Source organism: Carassius carassius, chromosome 24 (assembly GCF_963082965.1).
Source record: "Carassius carassius chromosome 24, fCarCar2.1, whole genome shotgun sequence".
NCBI classification, from domain to species: domain Eukaryota; kingdom Metazoa; phylum Chordata; class Actinopteri; order Cypriniformes; family Cyprinidae; genus Carassius; species Carassius carassius.
The window spans coordinates 24,674,487-24,698,598 of record NC_081778.1 but is presented as its reverse complement, the minus strand read 5'-3'; the positions used below and the strand labels follow the sequence as shown (position 1 = coordinate 24,698,598).

Sequence of the window (24,112 nt, the reverse complement as noted above, 5' to 3'; positions counted from 1 at the left end):
TGTGACACTTTAGTGAGGTATATTCCGTCTTCTTTAAAAAATGTCTCATAGAACTGATGAAAAATATAATTTAAACATTAAATAAGAAAATACAATCATTTAAAGCGAATAAATGTTACATATATCTGTGTGTATGTGAGAATATATATATATATATATATATATATATATATATATATAATTTTTTTAATCGGCTCTGAATGGGTTAAACGACTGTCTCTGTGAGCGTTCTCTCTCTCTCTCTCTCTCTCTCTCTCTCTCTCTCTCTCTTTCTCTCTCTCTCTGTCTGTCTTTCTCCCTGTGCGCTTCACTTTCACTTTCTCATCGTTGTGTCTCCTTCATTCCGGTGTGACCCACTCACGCCACGCAGTGCTGTTGCTCCACAAGGGGGGGCTGCTGGATATATGCTTTAGTGCCCAACTGCCTGCCTTCAAACACTGAATCCAGTTTGTGTGGACAAAGCGGGCGAGGAGAGGAAGATTCCCATTGCCTCGACACGCACCGAGAGAACACCCGACCCGAGCCTGGGCTACACTCACCGCACACCTCCCTGGAGCCTTCACACACCACTTAAGGACTTTGTATCCGGAAAACTGGACAACCATTGCAACTTGCGGGATGGATTTAATAATAAACATTTGGGAAGGAGAGTAACATCATCAGAAGTGACAGAACAGACACACATTAACAGGATCCGCTGTGAATTTATGGATGCTTGTTGCTTTTTACGGTCCTATGAGCACTTATTTTCCACTGGAGCACACAGACCTTCTTTTGTGTCATTTTTCAAGCAGATATATTGCCTGTTGAAAGAATGAATCCACCGAACTTTTTCTGAACAAGTTGGAGGAATAGTCGAAGGTTTTTTATGTGCAGACAAACAAATGGGACATGCCAACTTTTTGGAGGTAAACCCTCATTATGATCTATATAGAATGTGATTAGAGACCCTATATTTTCTTCCCATTTCAGCCCCACTCGACGTGGTAATTAAATATAATGCTTTTGCTTACACGTCATAATATATTTATTCATTTAACCATAGTCTCATTTCAATTAAGCCTTGTCATAAATAATTGAGTTAAATCTCCTTCCACGCACGCACTGGTTAGATACTATGGTCATTCTCATCAACTCTGTTGCATCTTTTCTCTGCCCTTTATAAGTGTTACATCAGAGAATGACACGACAAATCAGCATAATTCAGTTAGAGGATTTTCTGAACTCATATATGCATATATCAGTGCTTGGCCAGACAGCTTGCGCTCTCCAAGGTACCAAACTGCGGTGTTGACCAGTCTAGTGTCAAGTGGACAAAACAGTTTAGACATAAGAACCTGATATCAGAACAAACATATTTGACAGTTTTTGCTTCACTAGAAGCAGGTGTGCTGTATTTTCTTATTTTTAAATTGGTTAGCCTATACATTATGCGCAATAGCTGCTGCTCGAATCTCCCTTGTGGAATGGGAATATACCTTCCCGGTTCGAGTCTCCTTTCCTTCCCCTATACAACATAAATGGTCAAACATGCCCTAATACTGTTTCCAACATTAACCATGAGCAAAGTTTTCCTCTATATAAGATTTCTGCGACATAATACAGTTGTTTTTGACAACTTTTGTCTCTTTTTTTTTTAATTCGTGTTGGTCACATAATGGATTTACCATAGAACACGTTGCATGTTTTGCTGTTGCATTCGGTTGTTTTGTTGCGTTTGGAGCATTTTTATGTGATATAACATATGTGACATATAGTTCATTTTAAATATTATCAAAGAACCTGTCACTTGATATTAAGAGCAAAACACTTGTGACATGGAGCCAGTGCAGCGTTCAGCAGTACATGGTAAAAAAGAAAAGGTAGGCTACAGAGCTCGTGTTTGGTCAGTGATGTCTCGTTTTAACAACGAGAATAAAAGGCAAACTTTCATTTTCTCTCACTCTCTTTCAATTGCAAAGTACTTGATTTGTACGTTCTTACATGCACAACCACCACTGAATAAATACAAATATTTAAATTAAAGTAAAAATAAATAAATAATAACAAAGATGCAGCAGTCTTACTAAAATAATACTTGCAATATACAACATAAAACCATGAACAATGACTCCACTTCTGGCTCTCATTTCGACTCTCTCTCTTTCTCTCTCTCTCTTTTCACTGTCTTACCATATGCTGCTTGTTAAGTCTAAAGCAAGTGCGTCATTATAAACCGACAGTATGGAGACTTCTCGTTTGGTAATAATAGATGTGGTGTGCTGGTTTTTGGCGGAGAGTTACTGATGGTGAGTGAGTAGAAGTTCCGTGTTTGTACAGTAGGGGGGACTGTGCCAGCGCTCATTTCCCTCCGTGGGACTAGGGGAATAAACGGCGATCACGGAGCAGGAGATGCCTCACTGCGCACTTTCAGACTCACCAGAGCCTGTGACTGCAGCACACACGGCCGAACTCCACAACAACAGGTTATGATGCTGCTCGACCTCTGTGCTCTACTCAAAACTATTTTACAAATACCTACAAAATATATTTTATCAGCATCACCACCACAGCAAAAGGGTTATGAATGATTACATACACAATAAAAATGAAATAATAATAATAAGTGATGAAATAATAGTAGTGAAACTCGCAGCCAAAATGTTATCATGTGCCTCTTCACAGTAAACCCATGGCCCACGGTTCATTGGCCCATGTTAAAAGAGCCCACCTCAGTGTGTCTGTGATATTCTGGTGCAAAGATATGGCTGGTGCACATTGCTATATGGTTGCTAGGGTGTTCTGGATGGTTGCTAGTGTGTGACTAGGAAGTTTCTATAGTGTGATACTGAATTGCCTGAGTTGTTAAAAGACCCACCTCTAAGTCTATGTTATTCTGAAGTCTATATTATTCTGATCTGAAGACATGTACTCCCTGAGCTCCCTTTTTGAATCTAAGTCTAGGATTCTTCTGATGCCTGATGCTTTCTTCAGTAAGCCAAATGCATAATTTGAGCTAAAATGATACGATTTAAATATAAAACAGCAGCAACAACAACAATAATAAAATAAGCCACATGAGTTGAGCTCTAAACAACATTAATGATTTTAATAAGTAAAAATAATAAAATAATCCATAAGAGTTCTGACTGATTTCGGTGAAATATGCATGTCACAATCTCTGTTTTAAATCTAAAAGGCACAGTCATATCAGTTCCGGCCGACTTCCACTTTTAGATACATGTCTGCCGTGAATCTCTGTGAAATTTTGATCTTTAGAGGCAAACATATAACATAGCGCTTGCCCTGTGGCCACAGATATTTGGACGGCTCTGTTTTCTTCATCTGAGAAAAGGAGTAGGGATGATACATTGAGAATAAAAATAGATCATGCCGGAGTAGGCTGACAGCGTAATTCTGAATCATGAGCTTGGGTGAAATTGGGCAAGCTGGCACTGTTGGCTTTTTGGAGGGCAGCCATGCATGCCTTTTAACCTAGAGGTCCCCTTTTGTTTTTCACTTTTGTTTGTACATCCTTATTCTGTCATTCACTTCCTCTTTTTTATAGGCTATCCCCTTCCCCCTGAGGGAAGTCGTGGCCTAATAGTTAGAGAGTCGGACTGGCAATCGAAAGGTTGTGAGTTTGAGTCTCGGGCCGGCAGGAATTGTAGGTGGGGGGAGTGCATGTACAGTTCTCTCTCCACCTTCAATACCATGACTTAGGTGCCCTTGAGCAAGGCACCAAACCCCCAACTGCTCCCTGGGCGCCGCAGCATAAATGGCTGCCCACTGCTCCGGGTGTGTGTTCACAGTGTGTGTGTGTGTTCACTGCTCTGTGTGAGTGTACTTCGGATGGGTTAAATGCAGAGCACAAATTCTGAGTATGGGTCACCATACTTGGCTGAATGTCATGTCACTTTCACTTTCTTAGCCACCATTTCTTGTTAAGCCAACATGCATCAAAAGTCATGAGCACATTTTGTTAAGCACAGCCACACCACATTTGTGCATGCATAAGCTTCTCGACTTGGCTGTTTGTGACAGGTTCCTGTTCCCAACATATAGAAACATTTCACACACTCACTGCTTTGGTTTACACATCACCTCATGTACTGAAAATAGTGTTTGTGACTTTTCGTATAGAGAGACTTGGAAGGGAATTCAATTCACAGTTTAAATTAGCTTTTGACCCAATCTGTTCTTTTAATTGTCATGTCTATTTTTAACCTTATTTATTTATTTATTTATTTATTTTTTTTATTTTGATGTAAAGCACTTTGTGACACTTGCTCTTGAAAGGAAATAAACATTACTTACCTGATGACAGTCAATAAGAAATGAAAGCATGCAGTCATCACCATCTTCTGATGTATAATTCAATAAATCCACAATAAACTTTTTTTAATACTCTAATGGTCAAAAGGTGTAATTGTTTTTGAACAAGTCTCTTTATTTGATCAGAAATACAGCACAATACAATAATACTGTATTTTTTTTTTCTTTTGCAATTTAACAACTGTTTTCTATTTGAATATATTTTAACATATTAAAATTATTCCCATTATAGCTGAATTATTAGCAGTTATTACTGCAGTCATTGTCATATGATTCTTCAGAAATCCTTCTTATATGCTGATTTGGTGCTCTAGAAATATTTCTTATTATTATCGATGTTGTACAGTTTTGCTGCTTAGTATTTTGAGAAAATCATGATACAGTACAATTCAAAATTTTGGTATGAATAAGTAAGAAAGATAAATTAATAAATAAATTAAATTAATAAATAAAATATACTATAATAGTATATATTATGGAGCCCCACACATGACATGCAAGAAAAAAATAATAAATTGTGCGCATGATTTACTAATTTGTTCCCTCAATCTTCTAAAATGTGCATATGATTAGTATTGCGTTCCCTCGATTTACTATTGCATTCCATCGATTTGCTAAATTGTGCGCACAATTTATAAATTGAGTGAACGAAATAGTAAATCGAGGGAACACAATAGTTATCGTGTGCACGTTTTAGTACATTGAGGGAACGAATTAGTAAATCGTGCACACGATTTGGCCTAATATTTTTCCTGCATGTCATGTGGTGGGCTCCGTAATATATACGTACATCAATTTGATTAAATGTGACAGCAAATACATTTCATTTATGAAACTTCCTATTCATAAAAGCCACAAAAACATTAAGCAGCAAAAACTTTCACCATTGAAATAACAAGAAACATTCATGTCTTAATAACTTAATAACTGATAATAACTGAGTACCAAATCAGCTTATTAGAATAAATGTTAAAGGATCATGTGACAGAAGAAAAGACTGGAGTAATGATGCTGAAAACTAAGGAACAAATGACATTTTAAAATATATTGAAATTCAAAAACTGCATTTATTATTTTGATAATATTTCACAATATTACTGTTTTACTGTATTTTTATCAAATAAATGCAGCCTTGGTGTGCATAAGAGACTTTTTTCAAACACATACAAAAATCACAAATATTCCAAACCTTTTGCAGGAGAGATACATTTGAAATATTTGAGTAGAAAAAATGGGAAGTAGAATTGGGACACATTACAGGCCAAACCTTAACCTGTGTTGCCCACATGAGCACCACACTCAATGTGGCCGCACCTTGGCTCTGCCCTCCTATGCTATGAGGCCAATCAAGGCTCTGTGATGCTGCATTGATCCCTTATACTATAGGTTGGTGACTATTTTGACCTCCTGTGATGAAGTTGGTATGAAGAGGGAGGCAGGTGTTGAGGGAATGATGTCGGTATGTTTGCAAGGTGCTAACCGATTAGTGGTGTGATTGTGCACAGTAGCCTGTGGCCCCTGGCCATCCTCATTGAGCACAATGATCAGTGTTGGAACATTGCACATTTGGCCATTCATACTGTAATTAGGGTGTAAATCAGAGCTTGTGCTCCTGCCTAATGAATCTCAGACAGAGAGCTGAAAGACAGGGATAGCAGCCTTGGAATGAGGCGGCAAGAAAGACACAGTTCCCAGCATCCCATCTGAGGTCCTTGCCATGAAAGTGTATTAATGGCTGGCTTTCCAAACGCTGCACAGATGGCTTTGAGACTGTGTGTGTTTGTTTTGGTGTGGGTGTGTCGCATGATGCAACTTTCGTCGCTTAAAGAGTAAAAGAGAAAATCTGTATGTGTGTATTATGAGTGCACAGCGAAGCCATTTTGTAGATATATGGCAAAGACAAAAGTATCTGTATGAGACGGATGAGACAGAATTTTCTATTTATCAATAAATATAAATAAATAAATAATAATAAATGCACCACAATTAACACAAAAACCATTGTTAATAATTGAAATAGTGATGTCACTATTTAATTATTGTTTTTTAGCAAATAGGAACTGTATAAAATTAAAATGAATAATAATATTAATAATTGTAAAAAGAAATCACACTTATTGGTAAGAAAATAAATGCTTTCTAGAAAAGCAAGCAAAACACAGGGGCGTGTTATCGTGTATTTTACTTTGAATGATATAAACATTAACAGATATATCGAAAACAATAAAATATGATACTCTATATTAGTTCAGTTTGATTTGAACAGATCACACTGTGCAAATTTCCAAACTGCAACTCTTGGTACCAAAATCAACATGCTCATTGACTCGTTCACCGGCCGTTGGCTCACAGTGAGGCTTTTATGTCTTGACTGAGTGCAGAGTCAAGGAGGCTGGATGGTGTTTCTCCATGAAGCAGTGATCTCAGAGATCTGAGCTCAAAATAAAACTGTGATTGCTTCAGTGAGGGAAACACCTTGTTTGAGAATGCTTTTCTCACACATGTCTGAGTGTTTGTGTGTTTAGTTATTTTTTATGCCTAAATTATGCAGTGAAACTCCAGCGGTGGAAGGATGGCAGATGACACAATGTGTGAGGACCCCGGAGCTGTATAATACCTTTGTCAGCTAATTATAGATGGCAGAGTATGACTATAGCATCAATATGTAAAGTTTTCTTGACTATGTACATATTCATATTTTTAAATGTCAAATGCATGTGCACAGAGAGGATTCATTGTTTCAAAGGTATCCACATGGACAAATTCAAACCACCCCTACACACTGTAGTTTTTATTTGTCTCCTCTTCACTCAGCAAAGCATCAAATAATGCCACTGTTCTTCTGATGCGAAGATAACATAGCATGTGTCCTTTCAGCACATGCTTAGTGAATAAGCTGGGATAACGTTCTCACTATTTATAAAGTGAAAATTAGCCTAATCAAGTGCTTTTTTTAGGACTAGCCTCTCTTTACCAAGGTATTTTTGGAATTGCTTTTAACCAACAGGTCTTAAGATGATTTATAGTGGTATATATATATAATTTATTGGCTTATTTATTTATTTAATAAAATCAAGTTCTGTACTATTTTAGGAAGCCTTTTCACTGGCATATATACTAGACAAAAGAAGATAATCGCAATTTCCATTTCATGCGGACTTTAAAAAGATAAAATGGGTCAGTTAAACAAAGGTTAAAAGAGAGAAAGAACACTATAGAGACAAGGAGAAAGCTATGCTACATTTCACAGATGGCAAGCGTTCTGCTCCTTTGTGATTTAATTTCAAATATTCCTTTGACCCTTCATTTACAGCAACCAAGAACATTTAGAAAGAAGACAATAGAATGCAAAGCAACTTGCTTTTATCTTTGGCTCACTTATAATTCTTTTTTCCTTTACTCCTCAGTCATTTGTTTACACAAAGGGAGTCCCTGTCTACAGCAATGTGTGTAAGACTGAATAGCTCAAAATCATTACATCCTGGAGTGCCTACGCAATTTCGAACAAGAAATCCCTTATAAAGACTTTTCAGAGCTTTATGCCGCATCAGTTTAAGGCCCTTTTTGTTTACAAACTTCAATCAAAGCGGACTGTAATAGCAAATGAATGAATCTTGTCGCTCTTTTTCCGGCTGTCTGTGTTCTCTGGTGAGAACAAAGCTGTCTTTGATGTAAAGTGCATGAATAATCCTCAGTATCTGACATTGCATCTCTGTCGCGGTGTAAACCCCCTCAAATCTCAGAAGGCCTGTGTCGTTAACTCCCTCACTGCGCCGGTGTGTCAATCTCTGCACTGTTGTAGCGCTTGAATAGCTGTCAGCCCTATGTGTTTGCTATTGTCATATACCAGACTCCATCATTTTAACTCTTTGTTACCTGAAGACATGTTTGTGACTTTTAGTCTCTGTGCATCAGTGTCAACGGTTGTATTGCTCTTTTGTTCCATCATCGTTTGCTTTTCAATTCTGAGTTCATAGTGGCCTTTTAACATATTGCAGCTTTCTCTTGTTGCTTTTTATGTCTATGTAGACATAAAAAGCAACAAAAACAGATGAACCCTGGTGTTCCTCATCTGTGATTCTTTTTAGTGGATAAATGCTATAACCGAATTAAGTCTTTTGAACAAAATAAATCAGCGTGTAATTAGATTAGTTTTTTTTCTCTCTGTGTTTATCTTTAAAGTATTTTCTATTTTTTTTCCCTTCGATAAACTAGTAGAAGGATGAAAAAAGTGAAAACATCTGCTCCCGGAAGTGCAGACTGTCCAATCTGACCATGTCAGCCTTTTTGTAGACTCTGTTGAAGTAGAGCATTTATCTGTGGCAGTGAAAACTCTTCTTTCCAACCCATTAATTTCCAAATTCTGCACAATTGTGGTTTTCCTCGTGCAAACAGCCGTTGCATTACTGTTAAATCCATGATGTAGTGTGTATAAATGTACAGGCCCAGATTTTAAGGGGTCATGTGTCTTTTAAAACATCAACATTACAAATATTTTAGCAATTTTAATAGTTTTCAAATTAAGCATTGACAATTGCGGGGTTTCTGAGAAATCATAGAAAAGTTATGCTTGTTGGAACGAAAAGATTGTGTACCACAAAATAATGAACATCTTTCTAGACAAAAAAGATAAAATACAACCAGTGTAGTCTGATTCATGAACAAATGACTCTTATGAACCAATTCGTTTTAGTGATTAAAAAAATACATAGTCACTGGTGTAACTTGATTTAAAAAAACTAATGACTCATGAATTCATTCTTTTTAGTGAATCAGAAATATTTAGTATGATCTGTGTAGCCTTATATACATACAACTCTCAGATCTTTTCAAAATTGTTCTAGTGATGCGATTGTACCATTCTTAAAGTATTCAGATTAATGTGAAGTTCAAGACTGGCTAAAACACACCTATTTTATACCTACATTTTGTGTGTGTGTGTGTGTGTGTGTGTGTGTGTGTGTGTGTGTGTGTGTGTGTGTGTGTGTGTGTGTGTGTGTGTGTGTGTGTGTGTGTGAGTGTGTGAGTGTGGCTTGTTTCCTCACTTCACTCTTTCCTCATCTTGCAAATGTCAATCTGTCCACACTGTCCATACAGATTCTTATAATAGGACTATATATCTTTTCTAATGAGAGAGAATGAAAGAGATTAAGCAGGCTGTAATCTCTCTTCGTCTTTCTCTTACTCTCAAGTCGAGACAGTTTGATGGATGGAGCAGGTAATTTCTCAGGCGCTGACAGTGATAGCCTGTGTCAGCCCTCAGATAGTGACATGGCTCAACTGCTCCCGTTCAATCTCCTTGTCATCCTCCTGCTCTTTTAGTATTAGCATTACTATACTGAGGATAGATGGGTTGGAGTTACCTTAGAAAGAGGTTTGGATAACTCTGAATGTCTTCACTGGCATGAAATAGTGGCCCACCGGTACTGTCAATGCGTGTAATCATCCATATCCCTCTGTGGAGTCTGCGTGACTTGGCTTCTCACTCACGGCCCTGCTGGGAAAACCAGGTCATATAGCATAAGGTGGTCAAGCTGATTTTGGAACATGGTAAATAGTTTTTTTGCTGATCCAAGATGGTCTACCAGCCCAGCCAGGTCTTCACAAGCTGGTAGTGCAGCTGGTCAACCACCTTAACCAGCTTGACCAACAAATGACCAGCTACAAACCAGCTGCTCTGTTCCAAAAACACAGATACAAATCTAGCTAGCTGGATGTGTGTTACAAAAAGCAGCAACAGAACCATCGTACTTCAAATTAAGAAAAAAAAAATTGCATTGCAAAACATGTGATATGCAGGCAGTGGAATAAAAAAAATAGTCTTTTTTTTTTTTTTCAAATGTTGAACCTTTTAAAATACATTTGTTTATTTTAGCAGCTTTACATATCGCTTTAATGTGTAGATTTGACTGTTTAACATATCTCAGACTTTTAATCTTTAATCAATCAATCGAAAAAATAATAAAAACATTTTAAACTATGATTTTTATGTGATGCGTGCACAATTACAATGTTGAACAATGTTCACTAACAGTTTAAAATAGATTTTGCTGCTAGAAAATAAAAGTTAATCTATGCTCAGAGTTGAAGAAACAACAGTATATCATTGGACTGAATGATGATATTAATTTAACATGGCACATACATATATTTTTTTTGTTTGTTGCTATTTTATGTCCCAAAAAAATAAATAATTTTAATTGTCTCAGTATTTTTTTTTTTTTTTTTTGAGGTTAAGGATACAAGTTCCTTGGGGCTCCATATGGACACGTGCGTGCCTTCGGAGACCCTTCTGTGAAATGTTTGCACTGAAAGCTAATTGTTTACACTGGGTAATTGTGCCCTGAAGGTCTATTGTGTTTTATTTAGTTTTGTGATGAGCAACCACGGCAGGCCTTTCAGGCTGCGCAGGGCAGAATGGAGACAAAAAGCAAAAGAGAGAGACACAAAAAGACAATGCAGGGCTAATTCCTTAAACTTTTATTGCTTCGATGGCACCGTGATCAGCTCATCAAGCATTTAATGTAATTATCCAATGAGCGTAATGTTGACACGCTCATCGACTTTTTGTTTGTTTGTAAGACATCTGTGTGCCAGTGCCAATGACCCCGTGACAGAGCTCACTCTCTGCCTGCAATCCGCAGTTCCCTTCACAATATCCATCCGCCTGTTTAAGTATTCATTTATTCATGCCCGTGTAGTGAGATGTTAACCGCTGTTGGCCTGTAGGTAAAGCTCGTAAATTTCCTGCTATTGATTTGTAGTAGATATGGATTTTCTCTCTCTCTCTCAAGTGCTGGGGTGAAATAAGCTTTGTTTGGTGGGCCGGGTTTGTGTAATTCTGTCTGTGACATTTTGATAGCTGGAGATGTACCGGAAAAAAAGCAAATATCATTAGAGAGGGGGCCAGATTAAAAGCTGTCACTCAAATGCAACATTATCAAACCGAATGAGATTGTCACGTTCAGAACGGATGTGAGGAGAGAAGCCCAGTTATCTGTACAGTTGACTTGAAGACAAAGAGAAACAGCAAGGGACGGACTCACAGGCTAGTCAGTCCGAGAGTCTTCAGTAAACAGCGAGTCGTAAATATTTTAGCCGTCACAGCAAAGTGTCGACAGCTGTTCCCATCTGCATGTTAATGAAGGCAGAGGCGACGGACCCCAGCTCAATGGGTCCCTTCAGCTGCCACACTCTCTCTCACGCACACACACTCCCACACCCAATTCACTCTCTTTCTCGAGGTCTACCACGGCTCTCTATCACTGGATGGACATTGTATGCCCAGAGCACCCTCAGTCAGTCCCACGTATTTGCAAACACACATGTGCGCTTGTTTCTCTAGAGCAGCAGTGAGGTCAGTAGGCTATAGACAGAGAGAAAAAGAAAATGGAATGGATCACAGGTGTGGTTGAGTATGAGGTCAAGTCAAGGTGAGTTAAAGATACACATTATTCCTTATTACACATACACAAAAACAAGGTTTATATATTTATATATTTGTCATCAATGAATCAAAAATCTCATACATTTTAACTAATAAAATAGTTTGCTCCACAGCTAGCGATATTTGAATGGTTCATACATGGTTCATGGTTCATAGTTTCAATAATTTTAATTGAACAGATCTATGCTGATTCCACTATGCTGATAAATGCATTTTGAAAATATGTTTTTTTTTTGTTTTGTTTTTTACTAAATCAAATACATGCAAGAAAATATACTGTAGATATACTGTAGATATACTGTAAGCAGACTTGTCCTCCTATCTTCACTTTTATAATTTATAAGTGGTTGAAGTAAAGGAACCTGGAAAAAAATATTGAATGATAATACAGACTCTAACTAATGCATTATCAAAGGCTATTATCTGCAACATTTAGGCTTGATTATGCGTGGCAGCTCTCTCTTTCTCCCAAAAGAGTGGCATTTAAGTGTTGGACCTGTTATTCACGATAAACAAATAAAAAAAGCATCCATCCAAGGCACAAAAACAGTTAAGATATCTTTTTTGTGTATCATATAACCATGATGCAATACTCCTAGTTACGGTTGTCCTTAGGAAACTGACACCCCCTTTCATCTCCCACCGCAGATGTCCCCTAAAGTCATTGGGTGAGAACTGACTAAAGCTAACAGAGTGGGATTGTTAGTTTTGTTATGGAGCTGATTAGAGCCATACTGTGTCTGTCTGTGTGTATAAGAAGAAGCATGCATTGTCTGGCCTCAATGTCACCCCGAGGATGATGTGAGGTCATTTAGTTTCTCAGCCGATGGGGTCAAGACCTCAGTCTTGCATCCCTTATGTGCTATTAAAGAGCTTTGAACAATAATACTGACCAAGTGGATGCTTTTTAATTTTTAATTAGCTAGAGCTTGTCTTTTGGGGCTCTTTCCCAAATAGGAACCTCAGCCCTTGCGGTCCTCTTCTGAGGCTAAACATTGTCGCATGAGCTGTTGAGTAATAGTTTGCTGTATAGTAACAAAGAAAATGTTGGAAAAGAAGTATGTCAACCAGAAATAATTATATAAATAAGAAAAGGAAATAAAATAGAAGAAAGGAAGTACATTAATTTAAAAATAAAGGCAAAAACAATGAAAAAGAAAACAGGAAATAAAAGATGGATGGATGGATGGATGGATGGATGGACGCATAGATATACATATAGGAGAGTGGATAGATAGATACATGTTAAATGATGATAGAAATACTGTATGGATGGATTAAAAAACATATACAGTAGATATACATATAGATGGTTGGAAGGATAAATAGATATTAAATGATGGATATACCTATAGATGGATGGATAAGCAAACCTATATTCATATTGATGGATGAATTGATGGACCAATAGACAGAGATAAATGATGGATGAAGGATAAATAGATGGATGGATTATCATACATAGATATGAATGGATGGATCGAAAGACATACAGGCAGAAAGATAAAGAAATCAAACCCATGAAATGTGGTTCGTGCAAAAGTGGGTTCAGTCTGACAACATAAGGCCTCAGGGTATGAATCCTTTATCCCTGCTCTTAAAACCGGAATGTGCTGTCTGGCTCATTTGCAGTGGATGTCATATGGCTTGATTGGATTTGATATTCACTACAATTCCCTCTCATATGTATCTGATTATGTTCAAGCACAAACCACTCATTATCTGTGGGATTGATTCTGAGGGAGAGAAAAGAGGACAGTCTCAACGCCATCTGCAACAGCCCAACTGTGAGATGTGTCAATTATGAGCGCTCAGCCATTTCATCTCCCGAACTCTCCCAAACACTCTCTGCACACTGAAATGCACTCTCTCTCTCACACACACACACACACACACACACACATACACACACACACACACACACACACACACAAAGGCCAGTGTTTTTTTCCCAGACATGCTTGATTCATTTTGTCACCCTGCTTCCGGAAATAAAGGACCCCTTTTAAGCTAACTGAACCCCTGATTGTAAATGTTTGTGACAAACTACCGCAGCAATGAATGTGTTTATCATTAAAAGCCCATAAAAGTGTTTGTAAAGCCACGTTTGTAATTGTTTGGCACCTCTATAATCCGAGTTACAGATGTCGTAAATTCTGCCAGCATGAAACCCAATTAGGGTAGTATTCAGCACTGTATCCATTCCAAGACCCTGCTTGGGTGTTGTGTACAGGAAGAGATAATTGCTTTTTTTCATGTGAGGGGGTGATTTCTTCTGGACGGATGGACAAAGAGCACACAGATGTGGAAGCTGGATAAGAGGACAAATTATTTCGTTAATGAACTGTTGGTTCACATATACAGTATATAATCAATCAGGGAAGGTAATGAAGGGGCTGAGATGTCAAATCTGTGCATGTTAGCCAGAAATGAAAAGAGCTTAAAATAGATTCATTAGAGACACTGGGTTTCATTCACTAAGTCTTCTGTCTGCAGGAATGATTATATGCAAAATTTTCATCGGATTCACAACACGCACTTCAGTTTGTTCTCATCTCATTCTAATGTTGATAAATCTTGATTATTCTAAACTAGGAAATCCACAGTTATAGTAATTAGCATTATTCAAGCGCAGAACATCTACATAACTTTCCACACAATTACTCACAATTATGCTCTATTTGAAGGATCCTTATATGCATATATGCGTATAATTCAGTCAGAAACATACTTTACACAAGTAAACAAAGGCTGATGTCCAGTACTACACTCTATAGGCAATAGACTTACTTTTGAACATTATTAATACAATATTAAAAAATAATAATAATAAAAGGCCAAAAATGTATTGGCAGAATTATTATAATTTTTTTTTTAACACATAAGCTCAGTTTTTTTACATTTATCAGCAAACAAGACTGTATCCCCCAGTTTCACAGACAAAGCTTAAGCCTAGTCCTACCCTTCTTTCTCCACTCCGTGCCATTCATGTATCACCCTAGCCATCCACCCCATGGCCTCTCACTTTTCTTCCCCACGACGAATGTAGCTAGAGAGGGGATCAGGATAAAAAAAAAAAAAAGTATTTCTTTTTTAAAATTGTTTTTGTGTTTCAATAAATAAATATTTATTAACGAAATGATTGAATATTTATTATCAAAACACACAGTAGACACTTCAAGTAGACATACTTTGACAGAATGTCATGTGGTTTTATTACTTATGGTTTAGAACTTTGTAATGATACATATTCAGTCAGTAGCCTTCACATTGAATATTGATAAGGGAGATGTCAAGACACCTTTAGATTACATTAGATTTATCTTTATTGTCAATGTGTAGAGTACAAGTACAGAGACAATTCAATGCAGTTAGTGTCTAACCAGAAGTACAAAAAAAGTGTGGTATAGACGTAGTGTATTATAAACAGTAAATGACATGAAAGTACTATACAGTTAACCTAGTGGTACGGTTTACAGTAAGGATGTTCACAATACATATTGTTTCAAAGCAGCTTTACAGAAAATGCATTTCAGAAATGTATTAATTTAGTGCATAACATATCGCCGGCATCGAGTCGTCTCTTCACAGGTGTTGGGGCATCTGAAGTTTCCATGAGAAGCTGGATACAAACTGGAGCTGACATAGTCTATAACAAAAAAGCAGATGGGAAATAATTAGCATAGCTGCTTTTCATAATATTAATGCATTTGGTCTAATTTAACTGTAGTATTAAAGGTATGAGATGCATTATGTGAACGCTTGGCTAAAGAGATGCGTCTTTAATCTAGTTTTAAACTGGGACAGCGAGTCTGAGCCTCGAACAATATCAGGAAGGCCATTCCAGAGTTTAGGAGCTAAATGTAAAAAAACCTTCAGTGGACTTAGATATCCTAGGAATGACCAGAAGCCTCAAATTTAGTGATCTTAAAGAGCGCGATGGATTGTAGGGCGATAGAAGATCCGTTAAATACACCGGAGCTAAACCATTTAGGGCTTTATAAGTGAGTAGTAATACTTTGTAATTGTAACAGAACTTATTAGGTAACCAGTGTAGTGATTATAAAGTCGGTGTTATATGATCATATTTCCTTGACCTAGTGAGAACTCTAGCAGCTGCATTTTGGACTAACTGTAGCTTGTTTAGTGAGGATGCAGGAAAACCAGCTAATAAAGCATTACAGTAATTACAATTGTGTTTCTGAAGCAATAATATTTAGATTTTATGGTTTAATCATAATTCGATTTTCCATAGATCCCACAGTGGATTTATTGTTTAACCTAACTAAACAAAGAATAGACACAGTTTCTATAATATTCAACACTGGTACTTATATCAATTAAGTTGGGACAGCAAAGAGTGTGATTTGGACTTTGACTTACTAGTCATATGGTGTGTAACGCCTTTGAGATGTTGTCCGACAGAAGAGCCGCTCCGATTCTGCTGGGGTGAAGGCCATCAGCACGGAAGAGCCTAGGTCGCTCCCAGAACAGATTCCAATTATTTACAAAGGGCAGTCTCTGTTCATTACACCATGACATTAGCCATTCATTTAGAGCAAATAATCTACTGAACCTTTCTTGTCCTAGTCGGTACGTGGGAAGCGGTCCAGACACGATGATCGTTGTCTCAATCAGGCTCCTGTAGTCCTTCTTCAGAACCTCCATCTGCCGCAGCCTGATGTCGTTCGTTCCCGCATGCAGCACAACAGCTCCGACACGCTCGTCACCGTTCAGGATCTCGGGAACCTGGCAAGCAATATCTAGAACACGAGCACCAGGAAAATAGTGACTGCGCACCTTACCTTTACCTGAGGTAGCGTGGACATGCCGGACGATGGAATCGATATGTAAAGTATATTAACGGTAGCATAAGAGCAGAACATATGTGTATGCACTGCAGTATGAACAATATAGACAAATACAAATAATACAATATAAACTACAGATGTTGTCTGAGTTATCTAACTTAACTTGGCTTAACAGCCAGGTGACTAATTATAACTAAACTATGTATGTGTGCTTTGTATGTGTGCTGCTCTTCACTGTCCTCAATCTGAGTTAAAGTTAAAGTGTTCGTTACTGGAAAAACTTGGAAACAGCAATCACCAGCATGTCTGAAAACATGAGAAAGGATGTACAGCATCTTGGCCTCCTTCTCACAAGAGCCCCTGTTACTTTCTCAGTTTCCTGCCTTGCCAAATGATGAAGGCGTATCTTGCAGTACATGGAGGCTGCCATCTTAACCAAGGTGTGTACATGATTGTCCTCAACACTGGTCTCAAACATGTGGTTGTGCAACTCTGAAAAATTATTCTTGTCAGCACAATCACTCAGAACCTGAATTGTAATGGCAGCTGTCACTCCTTTTCCTTGAGGAAGCTTTCCTCCACTGGTGGTCAGAAGTCTTTGAAAGCACCTTTCAATGGCTTTACACACCTCCACAATGTTTGTTGATGGATTCTGTAAGCCTCCCCTGTTTTTCAGGGCAATGAAAGCATGCATGCTGGAATCAGAACTCAGTGCAAGAGAACAGGGCATGCACAAGATTTTCTCCTTCATCTTTTTCACCACAAATCCAGCAATGTAATGGATAGCGGCGTCCTTGAACTCGGATATTGACTCGACATAAGGTAAGATGCTGTAGTCGTGGTCAGAATCCAGAGGGAGTGCTGGTGTGACATCAAATTGACGAGAAGCTGGAACAACTGTCACTGCCAACATGTTGGTTCCATCTCTAATGAGACAGTTCCCTGTTCCATTTTTCACTTGATGTCTCACTAGGAGGCGTTTGTATGCAGCTTTGAACTGTCGGGCAGTTGGGTTGTTGTTGTAGCCTCTGTGTGCCCTAACTGCAGAAAAGAACAGCTCAAGATGATCCTGACTGAGTTTGTAAGTAAGGAGATACTTACAAGGGGCCTCCTGTGCTTCAACCAGCTCTTTAAAAATTTTGGAAATGCTTCTGGAGCTGGCAACAAATCCAATGGGGCCCGTTTTCCTAGGGCCTGCATGAAGATGTCTCCCAGAGCTATCTCTGAGCTGCAGAAGGAAATTTTCAGCTCTCTCCAACAGACTTAGCATGTGAAGTTTATTACAACTTCTCAAAGGAGCTTTGGAACCCTTTGCCAGAGGATTCCTGCTGTTGAGAACATCAAAAGCTAAATCGATTGTTCTCAGAAATTCAACGGTTTCCTCAGAACCATGAAACTGAGCCAAGTGGAGCTCCTTGTTGCAGAATTCAAGAGCATCTGCAAAACTGCTGCTGAAAACTTGAGCGGCAAGATTTACCTTCATCTTCTGATTCCTCCACTTAATATGTGCCATCTTCAGCTTATTACCCAACCTCAAGCCCTCCATCTCCTGAAGTTTGTTGAGGTCTTCTAGGTATTTCCACCTAATCTCTTTGCCACTGCCTGTCTGGAAAACACGTCCATCAGCAAAAGCATTCCTCAAGAGTTTCATCATGTGACACACGTCAAAAACCACATGTACAGCCTGCTTTGGATTTGCAGGGTGAGGAAAGAATGGCCTCATGTTTCCAACTGTGATATTGGCTCCAAGAGCCTGCATTATGGTGAAGTGACAAGACGGTCCATCACATGTCAGGGAAACAACGCGCACTCCAATGTCATGCAGCTTGTAAAGACACTGTGGAAAATATTTGCTCTCTCTTGTCTGCTTAACCCATCAAGGAGAAAGTAAGCCACAGGGATTTTCCAAGATCCATTAAAAGCTACAACCATAAGGACCAATGCATCCTTGGCTACTGGTAAAGAGTCATCAACTTTGCCACATCCTACATCAACATACCCATGGAATTTCCCTTCAGCATATTCAACATGCTTTCTAATGGCCATCTCATCCATCATAAGGGCACAAACAGTCTCCTTACCATCTTTCCTTCTGTCCTCCACATGGGATTGTAGGGCAGCGAATGATGCCTCTGTAAAGCCTGGGTCTGCAGGAATACTGCTGTACCAAGACCTGATTGTTTCAGGATGAGGCAGAACACAATCAAAGCTTTCACGAACAAACTGATAAGCTTTTGGAGAGTAGAAATGGAGAGTCATGGCAAAAGATCTCAAATTATCAGAGATTCTTTGAGATTTAGTCTTCCACTTGGCCCTTGTAAGAATTTCTTTAGCAACACCGCTAAAGGAAGCCTCCAGCATATCAGCACAGCTGGTGGAAATAAGCAGCTTCTCTTTCAGATCAGTGACAACTGAAGAAAGAGACTTCACTTTCTGTTTCAGTCTTCTGACTCTCTGCGTTTGAAGCTTCAATTTTTTCTTGTAAGGACGCAAGCTACTTTGACCAAATGACACCTTCCTCTTTAGAGGACTGTGGGATTTTTTCAGTGTGTATGCACCATGATCTGCAGAATGGCTATGGGTGCAGCTGGCTACACTCACCTCGACTGTCAGTGGTTCACTGCGAGTGCAACTGATGTAATCATGGTCATGACTGAAATTCCTGCATTTAACAAGCTTGTGTGTTAGAGTCAGTCTTACTTACCGTTGTGTTCGTACTGACTCTGGTGTGCCTCACCTTGACCTTTGCCTGGCAATAGGGGTAGAAGATGGTTGGCACCGCGTCTGCTTTAAGGGTGTTTCGTTCCCTGAACAGGGATGAAACAGTCCTGTGTGAAGTGAAGGGAGCAGAGGAATACTTCTTTGGTCTCCAGTTCTTTCTCTTGACAAATTGTATCCACTGCTGCAACCTGTCTTTGTCATTGAAGGGGAACCTGACAAGAAAAAAGCATATCACATTGTTCAAGAAAATGAATTAAATGGAAATTAATATCATTTACATTTAATGAATTTCATGTCATTCAATTCTTCCAATGAATTAAATGGAAATTAAACCAAAAGGATGAGAAGTGATGGATTGTTTTTTTTCCTCATAAAATATCTGCATGCCATGCTACCCAAAAATGATTTCACTAACCCCCACCCCAGTTGAGAATCAATTGCAGTGACAATGCAAAAGCTGATCTGTCACTCACAACCAACCAAAACAATAAAATGTGGCTGTGGTGGTAAATTGATAGAAAGCATTCAATTGGGCACTATAGGCTATCGCATACACAAAAGAAATATATTGAAATATATTTTAAAGTGTCAAAAATATATGTGGCCTATAATTCAAATACATTGAAATATATTTGCATTGTTGTTCACTTATATTTATCATTTTGAAATATATTCTGAAATATAACAAAAATATATTGTGAAATATATTTACATTTATAACATGTAATGTAAAATATATGACAAAATATATGGTCATAAAATGTTTAGCTTGCTAAAGAAGGGTCGAAAATGTATTTTGATCATAGTAATTCCTCTACCTTTTCCCCTATACACAACAGTAGGCTACCATATTTCACTACTGAATTATGACACACAGCTATAATATATTGTACTGTACTTACATTTAAATTACTGCAATGTAAAATGACAGATAGTTGCTTTCCTAGGACTATTAGGCCATATTAGTTGGCACGTACCTAACACTAAGTGCAATTATTAGATTTATTGTTGTTTTATTGACATCTTTCCTGAAGTCATTTAAATATTGAAAATATGCACAATATGTATGATGCAAGTACAAAAGTGACACTCCTGCAGTGAAGTGCACTTAAACAATAGATAGAACTCAGTGTCTAACACTGCATATACACACACTATTTAAATAACTGTATTCAATTCTGTTAAAATAGGGGGAAAAAAACTCTGCATTCTGTGTGTTATTACATAAAATTGTCATTTTAGGCCAATAAAGTCAGTAAAGGGGAGGCCGTGATATACTGGTTAGGGCTTTTGGGCTTGTAACCGAAGGGTTGCCTGTTCAATCCCGACCAGTAGGTAAAATGTGGGTGGGGGAAGTGGTACAGCACTGCTCTCCCATGCCCACATCCACGGCTGAAGTGGTCTATCTAAAAAAATAAACTGAAAATGTGTTTGTTTGTGAAAATGTTAACTTTTTACATTTCAAAATATATTTCAAATGAAACAATTTGCAAAAGTTAAAACATATATGAAAATATATGTAAACATATTTACATATATTTAAGTTAAATATATTTATTGGGCCAATTTCAAATATTTGCATATATTCCCAAAAATATATTTCAAATATATTTATTTTGTGTATGGGATATGACACACACACCCATATGAATATGCACGTACAGACATGTGCATGCACAAACACACACATTATGCACATACACTCCCTATATTAACAAATATATATGATTGACACAGCGATTCATTTAAAATAAACCTGTTGTTGTGGCATATCACTTAGAGTACAATTAGTTTTTTGGCTTGGTTTCTGAATTGCAGGTGTTTGAGTTCATGACCTATGGTCATGACTGCAGCTGGCTGATGATGAGGCCGAAACCAGCACATCCAGTGCATTTAATTTTAATTTACACTATTTTATATATCCTCTATATTTACAAAATATAATCTATATATCTATTATAGCATTTTATAGAAAATAAACATGATTGAAATCAGATACTCTTACTGTACTTTTACTTAAAGGTGCTCTAAGCGATGCCGGGAGTCATAACTTCTTGTTGACATTCAAATTGTTGTCAAACAAAACGGAGGCTAGCTAGACCCTCCCTCCTCCTCATCCATGCACTAACCCCCCAAACCCCACCCCAAATCTTTCTTGTCGGTTATTGGCTGGAACAGTTTGTTATGTTTTGTGGTGGAGGTGAGCCCAGTTTGTTTTTCTTGTTGTTTGTGGAGCCTGTGGTGTCTAGAGAGACCCCGTTTTTTTTTACAGTGTGTTCAGGGGACAAGCAGCTAGCGGATAGTGAGGAGATGTTTGCTGGATGTGACAAAAAATGTTTTGGCCTAAAAAATGTGTGACATCACTGTCTTGATGTCTTAGATGTCTTGAATGATGATCAGAAGTTTCCAAGGTCGAAGTATCACGGCTTTCCAGAAATAAGGGCTCAGACTAGCCAGGTGTATATAACGTTACGTTAAGTGCAAGCAAGCTGAACTCGAACGCTCAATGACGCATCAGAATAAACTGACATATGTCTGTGTGTGTGTGATTTTGGAAATCAAATCATATTGTATAGTAATAACATAATATAATATAATAACATAATATAATAATATTATAATAATTATATATCATATCATATTACGCTATATATAATTACAATATGACATCTTACATTAAAACATTATAGGCCTGACAAAAGAAGTGGCTAAAATCGACTTTTATTATTATTATCGACTTTGAAATTATAGCCTATTTTTGGATTGGAATCGTTTGCCTTTCTGCAGTACTTAGTCATTTTAGTTAATTAGTTTAGTTAGCTTATTTTGAACACACACATAATATATATATATATATATATATATATATATATTGTTACAGATCACTCGGGAGGCTGAGGAGTAACAGACAGAAGGGTTTATTAATAGACACAAGCAGAGGAGCAGGTAGTGTTGGGTAGAGTGATGAATGGATCCGTGAGAGCTGGGTGAAGATGTCAGAGGAGGGAGGTGAACCACACACATGCACACTGGGGATCTTGATCTTCGGAGAATCGCTGGAGAGAGGTAACTACAGGAAGAGTTAGTCCTTTGAGTTAGCATACAGGTAAGACCTTGTCGCGAACGAGACCGGACGCTGATTGACTGCGTGTGTGTGGTATTTATGGTGCCGAGGTGATTGGGTAATGATGAGGGTCAGGTGGAAGTGCTCAGTACTCAGGTGAGGGCGTGCGTTGTGAATGAGTGGAGGTGGAACCTGGCGTGTTTGTAACACACACATATATATATATATATATATATATATATATATATATATATATATATATATATATATATATATATATATATATATATATATATATATATGTATATAACAGATAACAAAGAACATGTACAATCATCCAAAATTATTAAAAGTGATTCAAATAGCACATGCACACATTCATGCATAAACGCACACATTAAAAAAAAATTTGTTTCCTTCTATCTACATCAAACCGAATAGTAACCCATCCAAAACAGACATATATAATCCCAGGAACCATACTGTCAGTATACAATATCCCCTCGAGTCATTTTCGTATCGATTCAATATAGGCTGTTCATTTATAGTCTCTTAAAATTGCTTATTGTTCTACATGATTTCATCTCTTCACGTAAAACATTTGCCCATAGGCTAATATTCAAATAATTGTGAGCTAGGTGTTAAATCATGCAGTTTTGGCTAATAAATCATGGTCAAAAACACTTGAACAAAAAACTTTTTTCTTTATTTCACGTTATGTATGCTATACATGGGTTTCTTGTATACAAACAATACCGGATGCGCGCGCATCCAGGAGGCAGAAAACCGCTATCTGTTATGCCGAGTTCAGTAAAAGAACATTGTAATTAACGTAGATTTCGCATTGTTTGTAATTTCTTGTTGACTCAATAATAAATTGCAATTTCAGAGTTGGATCTGTTTGTTTGTGTTTCATATTAATATATTATTAATATAACATTGTGTAAAACGTCCAACTGTTTACGAATCAAAATCACACGTTGAACATCTGACACCCAGCACTGGCTCGGTTGGTACAACTGACAACGCAACAACTCCTTGGCATTTTGACTAGCGACAACACCACCACCTAAACCATTTACTCCGGTACGAAGAGCCTTTTGCCTCTTGGTTGCGTGCGCAAGCAGTGATGACGTCGCCGAGAAATCCATGTATGACATTTTGTAGATGGCTTCCGACCAGGATGAAAGGGATCACATTCATCTTCAAGCGTAGATCTGTAAATAAATAAAGGAACGTTAACCGCGATTGACATTGAGATTTTTCTTACACTGCCTGTATAATTTCCTGATAATTTCTCCATTCCCCGTCAATATACCGGCCGTTACCCATACTTCATTATTTAATAAAGTAGAAAAATTATTAAAGTTCGTGGATAAAAGCTACTTCATATGTATTCACTTGCCACATACCGAATTATTTCCAATTCCCCAAAAACGTTGTTGAAATATTTTGTCCCGTTGCTTTTATGGACTCTATATCTATTGGCTTCTCTCTTGACGTCTCCCCGATTGCCTGCGAGCTTCTCCTCCTGTCTGTACGGTAATTTCTCTACTGTGCGAGTGGGAGTCGAGTGGTTATGACGCAATCGTTAGCCTATTTTTACAAAAACTGTTTCTACGGGGCCATAATGTAACATAGAAGGTAATGGAGCCCTTTATACATTGTCGTGTGTCTTTAGAAATAAATAATGGACAAATGGAGTCTTTAAACACCTCAGATGTAAAGTTATTCACTGTCAAATTGACGCCAAAA

At 37.8% G+C, this 24,112-nt stretch overlaps 1 protein-coding gene across 10 annotated transcripts in view; it reads left to right on the top strand.

The window, feature by feature from the left end:
- Positions 1–346: 346 nt before the first annotated feature.
- Positions 347–24,112, top strand: part of LOC132103269 (adhesion G protein-coupled receptor B1-like) — an 88,879-nt gene continuing 65,113 nt past the window's right edge. For 9 of the 10 annotated variants that reach the window (XM_059508224.1, XM_059508230.1, XM_059508226.1 and 6 more), the window contains exon 1: positions 348–908. The gene's annotated coding sequence lies outside the window, so the exon portion shown is untranslated. Of the gene's footprint in view, positions 909–24,112 lie in introns of all 10 variants that reach the window. The other variant, XM_059508228.1, reaches the window with a different exon arrangement.